The 16,333-nt window shown below is 39.8% G+C and overlaps 1 long non-coding RNA gene across 1 annotated transcript; it reads right to left on the reverse strand.

Annotated features, from left to right (window-relative positions):
• Positions 1 to 8,665: 8,665 nt before the first annotated feature.
• On the reverse strand, positions 8,666 to 13,021 carry LOC115521473. Its single transcript, XR_003971075.1, has 2 exons — positions 11,187 to 13,021; positions 8,666 to 8,862 (listed from the first exon to the last, which is right to left on the reverse strand). It is a non-coding gene; the product is annotated as an uncharacterized LOC115521473 (long non-coding RNA).
• Between the last annotated feature and the right edge of the window lie 3,312 nt (positions 13,022 to 16,333).

The following is a 16,333-nucleotide window of genomic DNA, read 5'->3' on the forward strand; positions in this document are numbered from 1 at the left end:
AAGTAGTAATAAAAGTTAATAATCATGATATTAATGATAGTCACATACAGGAGCACCTGGGTAGCTCAGTCTAATGAGCGTCTGACTCTTGATTTCGGTTCAGGTCTCACAGTTTGGGAGCCCCGTGTCAGGCTCCGTGATGATAGCGTGGAGGCTGCTTGGGATTCTCTCTCCCTCTCTCTCTTTCTCTCTCAAAAATAAATAAATAAACATTAAAAAAAAATAAAGTTAAGGGTGCCTGAGTGGCTCAGCTGATTGAGCGTCCGACTTTGGCTCAGGTCATGATCTCACAGTTTGTGAATTCGAGCCCCGTGTCAGACTCTATGCTGACAGCTCAGAGCCTAGAGCTTGTTTCAGATTCTGTCTCTCTCTCTCTCTGCCCCTCCTCCACTCACGCTCTGTCTCTCTCTTTCTCTCAAAAAAAGAATAAACATTTTAAAAAATGTATTAAAAAGGATAAAGGTAGGGGAGCCTGGGTGGCTCAGTCGGTTAAGCCTCTGACTTCAGCTCAGGTCATATCGCAGTTCATGAGTTCCAGCCCCGCATCAAGCTCTGTGCTGACAGCTGGGAACCTGGAGCCTGCTTCGGATTCTGTGTCTCCCTCCCTCTCCCTGCCCCTTCCCTGCTCATGCTCTTTCTGTCTCTCAAAAATGAATAAACGTTAAAAAAAATTTCTTTTGAAAAAAAAAATAAAGGTAGAACCAAGGCTTACTTGGTTTATTATTTAAAAAAAGTAACCTACACTCACAGAGTGCTTATTATGTGCCAGGTACTATTTTAAGGATTTGTGTATATTAATTCACTTAATCTTTCCAACAAAGCTATAAGTTGGATACTGTTTCTGTCCCCATTTTATAGATAGGGAAATTTGAGGCACAGGATGGTTAAGAATGGCCTGAAAACACAAGGCTAGTAAATGGCAGAGCTGGGATTGGAACCCTGGCAATTTACATCAGAGTCCACACAGTATGCCTCCTAATAGAAACCCAATGTACAGAAATTCAATTTACAGACTTGGAGATCAGGGAATAGATTCAACAAGCAGTGTACCTGCAGCAACCGTGTGGGCTTGATTGTATGGGGCAGCTGTGCTCTAAAATATTCTGATCAGCTGTCTGCATAAGATTACTTGTGTTTGTCAGACCATGTGCTGCCTGCACTGAAATGTGCCTGGCTCATGTCCCATTGCTAAATGTACTTGTGTACGTGATCCTGAATTTAACTTTTCCATTTGTTTGTTGATTTATGTGACATCTTTTAGGCCCCAGTATTGGCAGCTTGTCCTCCATTTGAGAATAAATCTCGCTTTTCACTGAGAAAAGCCAGCAGCTACTCCACATGCTAGGAAGTAGAATTTAGGCTTAAAACATTAATAATCTGTAAGCGGATGATATTAACTGTCAGTTATCTCCTTACACAATCAGGAACAAAGATTGTTAGAAATTAGTTCACTTTTTAATTCAATATTCAGTGGGTACTTTTCTCTTAAACTTCTAAAATACTCTGATAAAAGGAAAACAAAACAAAACAACTCTGAAAGGTTCAATTAGGGGTGCCTGGGTGGCTCAGTCGGTTGAGCATCCAACTTCAGCTCAGGTCATGATCTCACGGTCCGTGAGTTCGAGCCCCGTGTCGGGCTCTGTGCTGACAGCTCAGAGCCTGGAGCCTGCTTCCGATTCTGTGTCTCCCTCCCTCTCTGCTCCTCCCCCACTCATGCTCTGTCTTCTCTCTCAAAAATAAACATTAAAAAAAATTTGAAAAAGGGGTGCCTGGGTGGTTCACTTGTTTGAGTGTCCAACTTCAGCTCAGGTCATGATCTCACGGTCTGTGAATTCAAGCCCCGCGTCGGGCTCTGTGCTAACAGCTCGGAGCCCAGAGCCTGCTTCTGATTCTGTCTCCCTTTCTCTCTGCCCCTCCCCCGCTCATGCTCTGTCTCTCTCTCTCTGTCAAAAATAAATAAACATTTAAAAAAATAAAAAGTTCGATTAATAGCTTGTCACTATTAAAATTAATATTTTTCCAAAAAGATATAATTTGGCATTAAGTATGTGACAGCAAAAGTTATGCTGCACTGTTTAGTGCTGTTTTATTCTGTCTTAAAACTAATATTTTTCCCAAAATACCAACTTCTTCATTTTCTAATAAAAAATATGAGGACATTAAACGATCTACATGATTATAATTTCCTAAAAATGTTTTTAAGCATATTTATTTTAGTGTACATAAGATTTACCTTTAGGGACACCTGGATGGCTCAGTTGGTTAAGCGTCTGACTTTGGCTCAAGTCATGATCCCATGGTTCACGAGTTCAAGCCCCACAAACAGGCTCTGTGCTGACAGCTCAGAGCCTGGAGCCCGCCTCAGATTCTGTGTCTCCCTCTCTCTGCCCCTCCTCCACTCGTGCTCTGTCTCTCTCTCTCTCTTAAAAATAAATAAACGTTAAAAAAAATTTTTTTTAGATCATTTAGCTTTAAAATTCTGTTAATGGTTTTCAAGTGACTTGATGAACTATTGGGGGAAAATGAGAACGTGGACATGTTCATATTCATGTGACCTGTTACTTGACACTTTCTTAAAGACTAAGTTTTTTTTTTTTTTTTTTTATGTTTATTTTTGAGAGAGAGAATGCAAGCGGGTTAGCGGCAGAGAGAGGGAGGCACAGAATCCAAAGCGGGCTCCAGGCTCCGAGCTGTCAGCACAGAGCCTGACGCGGGGCTTGAACTTACAAGCTGTGAGATCATGACCTGAGCCGAAGTCGGACGTTCAACAGACTGAGCCACCCAGGCGCCCCAAGACTAAGTTTTAGTATTAGATATTGTTTCCATGAAAATCATGTGCTAAAAACCTTACTGTATAAAATAAGTACCTATTTCCAAATAATCTCATATGATTTGAATATTAAATGAAAACTCTGAAAGTGTTAATTATAAAGGATGACCATGTAATGAGAATATAAAATTGCTTCTCTCATTACTAGCCATGTGTTGCTCACTAGTATAAATCAATACAACCTTTTAGAAAGCAATTTGGCAATACTCCAAGAATGTTAAAACCTCTTGTGCCAGCAATCCCTCTTCTGAGAACCAAAGTAAGGAAATAATCTAAAATATGGGATACTATGTTTGTAAAGATGTCCATTGCAGCATTATTTATAATAATATAACACTGGAAGCAAGATAAATGCTAAAAATAGGAAAATTGGAGCTTTGATAATAATGCTCTAAAACAGGAAGCAACCTCTGCCTTTGAAATAGGGGAATGATGTACAGAAGGTCCTTAAGTCTTAGTGCAATGTAAGTAGTAAAACCAATGCATGTACCAGGGATCTGTTCTAAGCAATGCTTTACCACAGCTGATTCTGCTATTTCAGGTGCTTGAAAGGAAATTGCAGTGAGCTCACTGAGGGCTGAAGCAAAATTTTCCTTGGACCTTTGTGACTAATCCTTTGCACACAGAAGACACCCAATAAATGTTGGTTTGTATGGGTTGTTGGTTGAATAAAAGAAATAATATATTTAAAATATCATTATTCTGACTGTTCTTCACAATAATTAGACCAAATTACTGAGGCTCACCAAAAGAGCTTTCTGAATTATAGCTTTCCCTTTTTCTGCATCCTTCATGCTTTCTCTCTTCTACAAAATTGTCCATTATACCTGTTCACTCTCACTATTTTCTGACCTTTCCTACCTAGTATTCTTACTCTTTCACATTAATGAGATGAACGGACCCTGCCCCACACTTGTGAAGTAAGGCATTTGCCACACACTGTTCTACCACTGATCTTAGTCAAAACGGGTAGTCTGCTCACGGACTCATGTTCTGACATCAAGAGTCTCTGCTCTCATTGCTGGTATTACTATTATCTGAGTATTAGCAGTGCACCCACTGCTAAACCAAGTCATGTAATGAGTGTGACAGTAAGATAAGTAATTCTCAAATAGAGCTTAATAGAGCTGGTATTCGGTACACCATCACTTATATAGAATACTTTTACTGCAAGTGGATTTTTTCAAGTTAAAGAAAAACCAAAGTAAATTTGGATGCAGCTTTTTAATTAAAACGACAAAGCCCTAATTGGTTAGCCATCTTCCACTGTTCTAACGACCTTATTCTATGGCTTTTGCATCAAGATGCAGTATAAAACCTGCCATCACAAACCCGTGCCACTTTTTGCATTCCTCTATTCTGACCACTCAGGCTAACTTTGTAGCCTCTCATCAAATGCTCGTTTCTAGCAGGTCTGTGGATTATCATCTTTACCCTTTCGGTTAAGTTACACTCTTGCTGTAGTCTTCCATTATTGTTTATTTTGCAAATGAGGTATTGGTTATACCTTTCTGCTTTCTTTTCTGTTATGTATGAAAGCTAGTGTTTAAAAAAAAAAAAGATTCCTCAGAAACCCAAGGTCATTAGTTTGATTTTACAATAGAAACCCTGAGGGGCGCCTGGGTGGCTCAGTCGGTTGGGCGGCCGACTTCGGCTCAGGTCATGATCTCGCGGTCCGTGGGTTCGGGCCCCGTGTCGGGCTCTGTGCTGACCCGCTCAGAGCCTGGAGCCTGTTTCGGATTCTGTGTCTCCCTCTCTCTCTGACCCTTCCCCGTTCATGCTCTGTCTCTCCCTGTCTCAAAAATAAATAAACGTTAAAAAAAAAAAAAAAAAAGAAATCCTGAGAATTTCCCACCAAACTAAATGGTCACAAATCTCTACATATAAAATAACTAGATTTGTTTGATTCTTTCCGATTCTCATGAAATTGTTCCAGAGTAACATATTAGCTACACTTTAATGAGAATTAAAGTTAAGTTAGTAAGAATTTAGTTATGGCTTGCCTTCAAACTACTAAACTACACTATGATGGCTCATACCTTCAAGGACTTTTATTTGGAACTCAAAAGTATTTGGATCTATTTAATGGAAATTAAAGATTATGTGACTTCTTAAGATCAGTTATCAGCACTGCAGACAGCTACTCCCATTTCCTGAATAAAAGTCTCTGCCTGAAAACAGCACCAGGGGGCGCCATACCACACTGACGGTCGTTCAGTCCTTCAGACAGCCCAAACTCCCTCCTGCCTTAGCACTTTGGCCAAAAGATGACAATGTTTACAGCTCAGGTGACACAACTATGTTGCAACTGTGTAAGCACTGGGCCTGCCAGGTTTGAAATCATGTAATATTTTAAATGAATTTATAATTTGGGAAGTTAAAATTATTTAAAATTCTGAGCACAAGAAAAACTGTTAAAAATTTTATATGTTCCAATATCTAATTTGCACAATTCAAACTCATGCAAATGAACCCATACTGTACCCTGGCATATTAATTCATTGATGTACTTTTGTTTTATTTGCACAAACATATAATATTCACTAGTCTATTCATTTTTTTTTTCAAGTAACAGAAATGAACTTCATTTTTTGACTATATATATAATTTATTTAACTACACCATCAGTAATGGAGGAATTGGTTATTTCCAGTTTTTTGGTATTATAAACAATGCTGTCATGAACTCTCTTGTTCATATGTATAGACAAATGTTTACATGTTAAAAGAGCATAGATACCAGGGCACCTGGGTCGCTCAGTGGGTTAAGCATCTGACTTCAGCTCAGGTCATGATCTCCCGGTTCATGGGTTTGAGCCCCACGCTGAGCTTTGTGCTGACAGCTCAGAGCCTGGAGCCTGCTTCGGATTCTGTCTCCCTCTCTCTCTGTCCCTCCCTGGCTCACACTCTGTCTCTCTCAAAAAATAAATATTTAAAAAAAATTTTTTAAAAAGAACATAAATACCTAGCGATAGAATCAGGGCATCAAGAGTCATGCTCAAAACATTTTGATAGATATTGTGAAATTGCCTTCCAGAAATGTTGCACTGATTTAAGTGCTTATTTCCCCATGTTTGGAGAGCAGGGGCTGAGATATCCTTTCAATATGATTTTAGAAAAGCAGAGCCTGATTAGAAATATTTATTGCCAGGCAAAAGGGAGATGGATGTAATTTTAAGCTTTTATGTATGCATTTGTGCATGTGTGTGCGTTTGCATGTGTATATATGCACTACTGGCTTAAAAATGCTTGCAGACCACTAATTGAATCTAATTATCTTGGAGCTAGGAGCCAAGCACAACTTTGAGTCCTGCATCTTGGGATTGGGCTTCCAGAGACCAGACAGAATCCCATTAGTGATAAGCTGGATCCCTCAGCACCACAGATGACTCGGGAGTCAGGAAGAAGACTCTGAGACATGCTAATCATATCAGCAGTTTTAGGAACAATCTTTGGCACTTCAAAAATCATTCATAAGAGAAGAACAAGGGCTAAAGAGAGAGCCAGTGGTTAAAGACAAAACAACAAAGAACCAATGTTGTTCTGAGTGCCAAATTCCATCTGCAGAAATTCAAATTTTTGTTGAGTGCCTACAACATGCCAGACTCTGCTTTAGGTGCTGGAGATACAGCAGTGAACAGACCATTCAAATCCCTGGTCTCATGGAATAGGTATTAGGAGAGGACATGGATGGTAAATTAAATAAGAGAGACATATTGTAAGTTCCATGGTGCTAAGTGCCAAGGAGAAAAATAAGTCAGGAAAAGGGGATGGAGGGAGGCAGGGTTTACAATTTTGAAGGTGGGTCAGATAAATTCCCCTGAAGTGACATTTAAATAAAGATCTGAGGTAGCCAGGTGAACGCTGGGGGTAAGTATTCCAGGAAGAGGGAACCTCAGGTGCAAAGGACCTGATCTGGGGGCACCTGGTTGGCCCAGAGCATGCGACTCTTGATCTCAAGATTATGAGTTCGAGCCCATGTTGGGTGGAGAGATTACTTAAATGCCAAATTAAAAAAAAAAAAAAAAAGATCTAATCTGGAGCCACACCTGTGATCAGGGATTCTCAAGGAGTGCCTCGAGGGAAGGGGAGAGTTGTAGGAGATGAGATTACAGAAGAGCAGGATCAGGTCATGCAGGAGCTGGAAGGTCAGAATCATGATTTTGGTTTTTACTCTGAGGTGAGATGAAATGGCCTTGAGGGGTTTGCACCAGAGAAATTTCATGAGCTGACTTTCTTTTAAAATGGTCTGCTACTTCCTGGGCGCCTGGGTGGCTCAGTCAAACATCTGACTCTCGATTTTGGCTCAGGTCATGATCTCACTGTTCGTGGGTTTGAGCCCCGCGTCGGGCTTGGCTCTGACTGCATGGAGCCTGCTTGGGATTTTCTCTCTTGCTCTCTCTCTGTCTCTCTCAAAATAAATAAACAAAATTTAAAAATTAAAAAAATTTTAAATGGTTACTTCCCAGGCTAGGGTCTTACCAGGAGAAGGGCATTCCAGAGAGAAGACATTTTAGAAAACTGGTGAACTATTTTCATGAGTTTTGTACTTTCATGCATGTATTGGCCAGCAGGATGCTTCAAGAATAATCACAAAAGTGATGTCATAATAAGTCACCTCAGAAATTTACACAGTTGTAGAATAATGGAGTTGTGTTAGAAGATACAGTTGTAAGGTTTCAGCTAAAACAGGATGTTTATACTTTTAAAGGCTAACTAATGAGAGGGATAAAAGAGTTTGTGAAAATAATGCTTCAGACAGGGCAACCACACTCAGTGACAAAAGGACAAAATTATTATTCATCTTTTTTAACCATGAGATTTTGCTACAAATGAAAAGTTTTACATATTGTAAGAAAAAAATGCTGTACCTAAATGTAAAAGAAAGTAGCAGCTGTGTAATATGATGAAGTTAATATTGATTAGGAAATCCAATTATTTCTAGAATTTATTCTGCTATATCCCAAGATAGCTGTTTGTCAGCAGGTGAACTTCCTATTTAATTGGCATGATTGAGTAATTAGATGTATTCTCAGAGCAGCAATAAAATGAAATTCTCATGGCTCAAGAACATGGTTGAGGTTTTTGTTTTGTTTTGTTTCACCCGTGGGTTTATCCAACTGAGACTGAGGAGACTCCTTGCTTTATTTGGGAATAATTTTTGGTTTAAATATTTGGTAATTATGTAGTTGTATAATTGTTTTCATCATAAGAATGAGGGGAAAAATTCACAAATTTGACAAAGATTTGTGATTATTTGCCTTTCTCTCATACTTAATCCTTCAGGCCTTCATCATCTTTTCCTGCAGGAGCAGGAGCCTTCTGATCACATAGACCTTCACTCTCATGCCAGTTGCTGCATGAATGCAATATGGCGGTGTTGCCTCCAGACCTTACTTCTACATTCAAGGCAGGAAGAAGGTGGAAGGGTGAAGAGCACAGAAAAGACAAAAAGTCTAAGGATGACTTTGCCTTTATCTTTTTCCACAAAGGGAAGCTCTTCTCAGGTAGTTTTGATTAGTTGTAAGAGAAGCTGAGAAATGGGAAATTTTGGCTTTTTAGCCTCTATATAGAAGTGGTCAAAGGATAAGAATATAATTGGCTTTTGGTTAGCCAAATCATAATGTTTTCCATATTCCCTCCCTCTCTTCCATAAAAATCTGCTGAAATTCATCATTGTTCACTGTGCAAAGTCCACATCTCTTACTATCATATGGTATGATATCACCGAATGACATCTCACCTAACTTTGGGAATTCATAGACAACTTTTCTTATTTTTGCTAATCCACCTGGGTTAGTCAGAATTCTCCAGAGAAACAGAACCAACGGACATGTGTATATACACAGAGATTTATTATTATTTTTTAATTGGCACACATGATTATGGATGCTGGCAAATCCAAAATCTGCAGGGTGGGTCTGCAGGCTGGAGACCCACACAGACGATGTTGCAGTTCAGGTCTGAAGTCTGTCTGCTGGCAGAATTCCCTCTTGCTCAGGGGAGGTCAGTCTTTTGTTCTCAGGCCTACAACTGATTGGATGAAGCCCACCCATATCATGGAGGGCAATTTGCTTTACTCAAGGCCCACTGATTTAAATGTTAATCTCATCTAAAACCACCCTTATAGAAACATCCAGAATAATGTTTGATCACCTATCTGGGAACCATGGCCCAGCCAAGTTGGCACATAAAATTAAGCAATTATACCACCTAAATTAAGCATGAACATCAGGAAATGACATATGCTTAAAAAACTCATTAAAAAAAAAAACAAAACCTCTCATGATCAGAGAGAAAAAAAAACTCATTTAGAAATCAAAATGAGGGGCACCTGGGTGGCTCAGTTGATTGAACACCTGACTCTTGATTTCAGCTCAGGTCATGATCCCTGGACCATGGGATCAAGCCCTGCTTCAGGCTCTGCACTGAGTCTGGAGGCTGCTTAAGTTTCTCCCTCTCCCCCTCTGCCCCTCTCCCCCACTCACTCGCTCTCTAAGGTAAAAGAAGCAGAAGCAGAAGCAACAGCAGGAGGAGGAGGTGGAGAAGGAGGAGAAGGAGAAGAAAAAGGAGGAGGAAGACATGGAGAAGGATAAGAAGGAGAAAAGAGAAGAAGGAGAAATTGAAAAGAGTTTACCATTACCAGACCTGTGAGTTGGAAAAAATGACCAGGAAAGATGAGGCTAGGGAGGTGAGAGAGACCATATCATGCAGGGCATTGCAGGGCCCTGATGAGGACAGTAGCCCTTATGTTAAGAGTGATGGGGGCGCCTGGGTGGAGCAGTCGGTTAAGCGTCCGACTTCAGCCAGGTCACGATCTCGCAGTCCGGGAGTTCGAGCCCCGCGTCAGGCTCTGGACTGATGGCTCAGAGCCTGGAGCCCGTTTCCGATTCTGTGTCTCCCTCTCTCTCTGCTCCTCCCCCGTTCATGCTCTGTCTCTCTCTGTCCCAAAAATAAATAAACGTTGAAAAAAAAAATTTAAAAAAAAGAGTGATGAAGGGTGGGGGCACCTGGGTGGCTCATTCGGTTGTGTCCGACTTTGGCTCAGGTCATGATCTCGTGGTCTGTGAGTTTGAGCCCTGCATCAGGCTCTGTGCTGACAGCTCAGAGCCTGGAGCCTGCTTCAGATTCTGTGTCTCCCTCTCCCTCTCTTTCTCTCTTTCAAAAAATAAACATTTAAAATTTTTTTTAAAAAATGAAGAGTGATTAAAGAGTTCTTAGTCACTTAAGATGGTTGCTCATTCATTTCCCCTTTTCTTCATTCTGTCCCTTGTGTCAACCAATGTAGTTTGTGTTGAATTGACCTTGGATTGGCCTGAGTATTTAGGACGTCCAATCCTCTTGGCATAGCATGTAGCTCAGCGGTGGACAAATATGACACAGTATGACCAATTCTGGAGTTTCAGAGAAAGTACCCCCCCCCCTTTTTTTTTTGCTGGATTGGCTAGTGTGACCATATGATACTTAGAAACTGCTACAGCCAACTTGCTATCACAGGACGTGGCAACCTGAATATAAAGCTGACTCAGAGAGGACAGAATTGCAAGATAGAGCTTGGTAACAGATTATAATCTGTGTCCTGGATCAAGCTGTAACTGAAACTAGACTACTCCTAAGATGTTCAGCTAAGACAGAAAATTCCTTTTTATTTAAACCCATACGGGCTAGAATTTCTGTAACTTGTAACATGCATATGCTTACCTAATATATGTGACATGATCACATTTGCATTTTAGAGAGCTCATTTGGTCTACAAGGATAATGGATTGCCAAGGGCAAGTCAGGGAGAACTGTTAGGAAATTGACTGGTAATCTACTTGAGATAACATTGGCCTGTACTAGAGGGGTGGCAGTTGGGGGCAGAGAGGTGATGGATTTAAGAGATATTTAGGATAATACATAGAGGAAGTGGGATGTGAAGAGAAAAGTTAAGAATGATTTCTTTTTTTGCTGACTTGAGCAACTGGATTGGTGAGGAGACCAGACTGGGTATAGGGTTTGCCTGTGAAAAATCCATACAAGATGACAAATGGGGTGTTGGGTATATGGGTCTGAAATTCAACAGAAAGGACTAGGTTGGAGATACCAATTTGGGCATCACCAGCACATAAAGAGTAAATGAAGTTAGTGAGAAAGTCAAATATCAATATTTAAGGAACAGGTAAAGAAGACTGAGAAGGAGCAGCTAGGGAGGTGGGAGGCTATTCATGGATGTGCAATGTTGCAGGAGCAAGAAAGGATAGGAGTTAAGAAGGCCAGAGTGGTCTGCAGTGGTAAATACTAAGAGCTAAAGCCAGATGGGACTAAGATGTTTCCTTCAAATCTAGAACATGAATGGAGATCTTTAGAGAACTCACCAGAGTACTGGGTATGGAATCCAGACTGCAGAGGGCTGAAGGTAGGTGGTGTGGGTGTGTCACAGTGGAGTCATCAAATGAAAAAACTTTCAGAAGTTATTCCACTTTGCAGTAAAATTTTGTAAAACTCGTGAGCTAAGTTATCGGTCTTCTTCTTGTTGCTAATACTGACATACTTGGTGCTCCTCTCCACTCTCAAGTCTAAATGCCATCAATATGCGACAGCCTCTCAGATGTGTGTTATGTCCAGCCTCTTCCCTAAACTCCAAGCAGACTCTCCAGCTGCTTACCCAACATCTCCATCTGAAAGTGGAATAAGCATCTCAAAGTCAATGTGTTCACAACTGACCTCCTGACCTTCCCCCAAATCTGTTCCTCTGGAACCTTCTTGACCTCAATCCTTCCAGTTGCTCAGGGAAGAAAGAGGACTCTTTTTTTTTTTTTTTTTTTTTTTAACATTCCAAGTAAATATGTAAGCAATTCTTACTTAGAAGTTAAACATATAGGAGTTACTTCCCAAAATCACAGCTGGATTGAAAGAGTATCTGGAAAATGTGGCCATGTCTTTTTATAGAAGTCTACCACATTATAAGTCTACTGGAAATCCAAAGGGATCTGCCTTTGTGGAATTTGAAACAAAAGAACAAGCAGCAAAATATTGAGGTAGATCCAGAACTTATAAAGAAAAGCAAGGAAAATTTGAAGTGTTTCATATAGTAACCAACTTTTTTTTTTTTTTTTTTACTGATTTTATTTCAGTTTCTGAACAACCTACCAGAGGAAGCACCAAGAAAACCTGGTTTATTTCCTGAGACTATAAAAAAATAAGCTCATTCATGCCCTTATAGTGGTTGGCACATTATTTAACATTAAAATGCACGTAGATGTCGTTGAAGTGAAATAAAAACTAATCATAGCATTGTTACAGAAGAATAGAAAAAGAAGTTACAGAAAAAAGAAAAAGCAGAAAGGCAGAATGAAGAAAGAAGACAATATCCAGATCAAAAAGAGCCAATGGGCACAAGCAAGGGGAGCATCTGTAAAATGAGAAGATCCAGGACCACATCTGAGGGCTCTGAAGTACAGATTGCTAAACCCTAAAAGCCACTCTCAAAGGAAAAGAAAAAAAAATGGGAAAAAGCTGAAATATCCAGTTTACCTTCAGTCAGAAAAGGGAAGAGGAAGGGAAGTAGCTCTGAAGATGCAGAACACCTAAATCCCAGATGGAAAGTAAAGTAAAAGTGGCTCAGAAAGACAACATTGAAAAAGATGCTTCAGAAGTTTCCAAAGAAAGCATAGGTATTTACACAGGTTAGGATTAGACAAATAAGGTTTTCTAATTTCACTTATGTCTCACAGTGCTGCAGTACACATTATTTTATCATGTTAAAAATTAAATATAGATAGAACCCTGATTCTCTGGATTAAACCATTATCCTTACACTATGTTACTTCTCTGACCTCACACTTGCTACTTTGTCCCTTGCTTATTACATCCAGCCATACCAGACTCTTGGTACTCATCAGACATGCTGAGTACACCTTCCTGTCAAAGTGCCTTTGTACTGGCTATTCCTTCTGGCTAGAGTATTCTTTCCCAAGATCTCCACAAGGTTCCCTCCCTCCCCTCCTCTAAGTCTGTCTCCATATCCCCTCTATGAGACCTACCTGGCTAAGTGTTTAACACCTCAATTTGCTTCATAACACTCTCATTCTCCTCTATCTTGCTCTGCTTCTCTTTTCTTCAAACAATTTCCATGTATAAATTTAACATTCGGTAAGATCGCAGGATACAAAATCAATGTACAGAAATCCACTGCATTTCTATACTAATAATAAAACAACAGAAAGAGAAATTAAGAAAGCAACCCCATTTGCAATTGCACCAAAAAGGATAAAAAAATCTAGCAATAAACTTAAACAAGGAGGAAAAAGACCTCTACTCTGAAAACTATAAAACACTGATGAAAAAAACTGAAGATGACACAAACAAACGGAAAGGTATACCATGCTCATGGATTGGAAGAACAAATATCATTAAAATGTCCATACTACCTAAGGCAATCTACAGATTTAATGCAATCCCTATCAAAATACCAACAGCATTTTTCACAGTACTGGAACAAATAATCCTAAAATTTATATGGAACCACAAGAGACCCCCAAAAGCCAAAACAATCTTGAAATAGGAAAACAAAGCTGGAGGTATTGCAATTTCAGATTTCAAGTTATACTACAGAACTATAGTAATCAAAACAGTATGGTACTGGCACAAAAATAGACACACGCATCAGTGGAACAGGATAGAAAGCCAAGAAACCTATGATTATATGGCCAATTAATCTTCAACAAAAAAGGCAAGAATATGCCATGGGAAAAAGACAGTTTCTTCAACAAATGGTGCTGGGGAAACTGGACAGCTATATGCAAAAGAATGAAACTGGACCACTTTCTTATACCATACACAAAAATAAACTCACGATGGATTAAATAATCTAAATGTGAGACTTGAAACCATAAAAAATCCTAGAAGAGAGCACAGAGAGTAATTTCTCTGACAGCGACCATAGCAACATTTTTCTAGATAGGTCTCCTGAGACAAGGGAGATAAAAGCAAAAATAAACTACTGAGATTACATCAAAATACGTTCTGCACAGCAAAGGAAACGATCAACCAAACTAAAAGAACCTCCTGAATGGGAGATGTTTGCAAATGACATATCTAGTAAGAGTTAGAATCTAAAATATATCAAGAACTTATAAAACTGAACCCCCAGAGGTGCCTGGGTCACTCGGTTGGTTGAGCGTCCAACTCTTGGTTTCGGCTCAGGTCATGATCACAGGGTTGTGTGATTAAGCCCGGCATTGGGCTCCACGCTGTGTGTGGAGCCTGCTTAAGATTCTCTCTTTCTTCCTCTGCCTCTGCCCTTCCCCTGCTCATGCACTCTAAAATAAAACTCAATATCCAAAAATCAGATAATCCAGTTAAAAAATGGGCAGAAAACATAAAGCCATTTTTCTAAAGAAGACATACAGATAGCCAACAGACATGAAAAGATGCTCAACATCACTTATTATCAGGGAAATGCAAATCAAAACCACATTTGAGATATCACCTCACATCTGTTAGAATGGCTAAAGTAAAACACAAGAAACAAGTGTTGGTGAGGATGTGGAACAAAAGAAAATTTTGTGCATTGTTGGTGGGAATGCAAACTGGTGCAGCCACTGTGGAAAACAGTATGGAGATTCCTCAAAAAAATTAAAAACAGAACTACCCCACAATCCAGAAATCACACTACTGGGTGTTTACCCAAAGAATACAAAAACACTAATTCAAACAGATATATAATTATTGCAGCATTATTTACAATAGCCAAATTATGAAAGCAGCCCAAGTATCCATCAATTGATGAGTGGATAAAGATGTGGTATATACATACAATGGAATGTTATTCAGCCATAAAAAAGAATGAAATCTTGCCATGTGCAACATGGATGGAGCTAGAGAATATAATGCTAAGCAAAATAAGTCAAAAACAAATACCATATGATTTCATCATATATGAAATTTAAGAAACAGAACAAATGAACAAATGGAAAGAAAAAGGGAGACAAACCAATTAAGAGACTCTTAACTATCGAGAACAAACTGATGGTTACCAGAGGGGAGGTCAGTGGGGGGATGGGTGAAATAGGGATTAAAGAGTACACTTATCATCATGAGCACTGAGTAATGTATAAAATTGTTGAATCACTATTTTGTATACCTGAAACTAATATAGCTTGTATGTTAACTATACTGAAATTAAAACAAAAAACTTAATAACATAAAAAAGTTTAACATTCAATATATTTCATTATGTTTATGAATTATTCTCACACCCCTGGCCAGGAGGAAAGCCCTGGAAGTCAGGGATTTTTGTTTATGTGTTCAGTGTAAGTGCCTATAATAGTGTCTAGTACATAGCATGAGTTCAATGAACTCCTATATTTAATCTGGTGGGTTTTTTTCAATGAGTATTTGTTAAAGGAACAAAAAAGGAAGGAAGGGAAGAGGGAGGAAGGAAAGATGGAAGGAAGAAATTTTGCCCTGAAGAGGAAGAGGTAATTGGGTAGTAGATAGCATCAGGGAGTTTTCTTTTTTAAAAAAAAAATTTTTAATGTTTGTTTATTTTTGAGACAGAGACAGAGCATGAACGGGGGAGGAGCAGAGAGAGAGGGAGACACAGAATCTGAAGCAGGCTCCAGGTTCTGAGCTGTCAGCACAGAGCCTGATGCGGGGCTCGAACCCACACACCGTGATTTCATGACCTGAGCCAAAGTCGACGCCCAACTGACTGAGCCACCCAGGCGCCCCAAGGAGTTTTCTAATAGGAGAGAAATTTGGACATGTCTCACTGCTGAGGAAGGGAGCCAGTAGAGGCTGAATATACAAGAGAATGGACAGAACCAAGTGAGAATGTGAGAAGAAATGGGATGCAGAGCACAGATGGTAGGATCAGCACTGGACAAGCCCAGGTCTGCAAAGAGCAGATTTAAACCCTGGTGAAACTGTATCAAGCCTACAAGAATGGACAGGCTAAAAATTACACATGGGATTCATATTGCTATGCAGTAGTTGGCTCCTGAGGCCCTGGGTTTCCTTCTGCATGACTGGACCTGGTTTTGCCTTCCTACCAACCCTCCCCAATCTGCCTCACCTCTCCTGGATGAAATGAATTGAGGATGAATGCTGATGCAGATAGGTCATGGACCTTTTGGTAGGATCCCAGTTAGGAGTGCTCGTCTGTTAGTTTCTGCTTTTACATGTTGGTTTGTTTTGTTTTTCACAGAAGTGGGAGATGAGGTTATTAGCTGTGATTTCAGTGTGCTGGTAGTGTTCGGCTTTGAGGTGTGAAGAGAAAGGAGGTTGGATATTTTTATTGTGGAGAATGGGGGAGTATTAGGAATTGCTACTGTGGTAAAAGGTGGAAAAAGCTTATTAACGTATCATGGAAGGATAAAATCTAGTTAAGGTCAATGATGTGCATTCATGGTTGTTGGTGTGTGCATAATTGTTCATTTTGCTACAGCAGTGCTCAGCAACCCAGGTGTAAGCATGGAACTTCAATCCCAAGGTGGAGTTTTAGGGTGGTTTTGTTTTA

Source organism: Lynx canadensis, chromosome C1 (assembly GCF_007474595.2).
Source record: "Lynx canadensis isolate LIC74 chromosome C1, mLynCan4.pri.v2, whole genome shotgun sequence".
Classification (NCBI taxonomy): Eukaryota; Metazoa; Chordata; class Mammalia; order Carnivora; family Felidae; genus Lynx; species Lynx canadensis.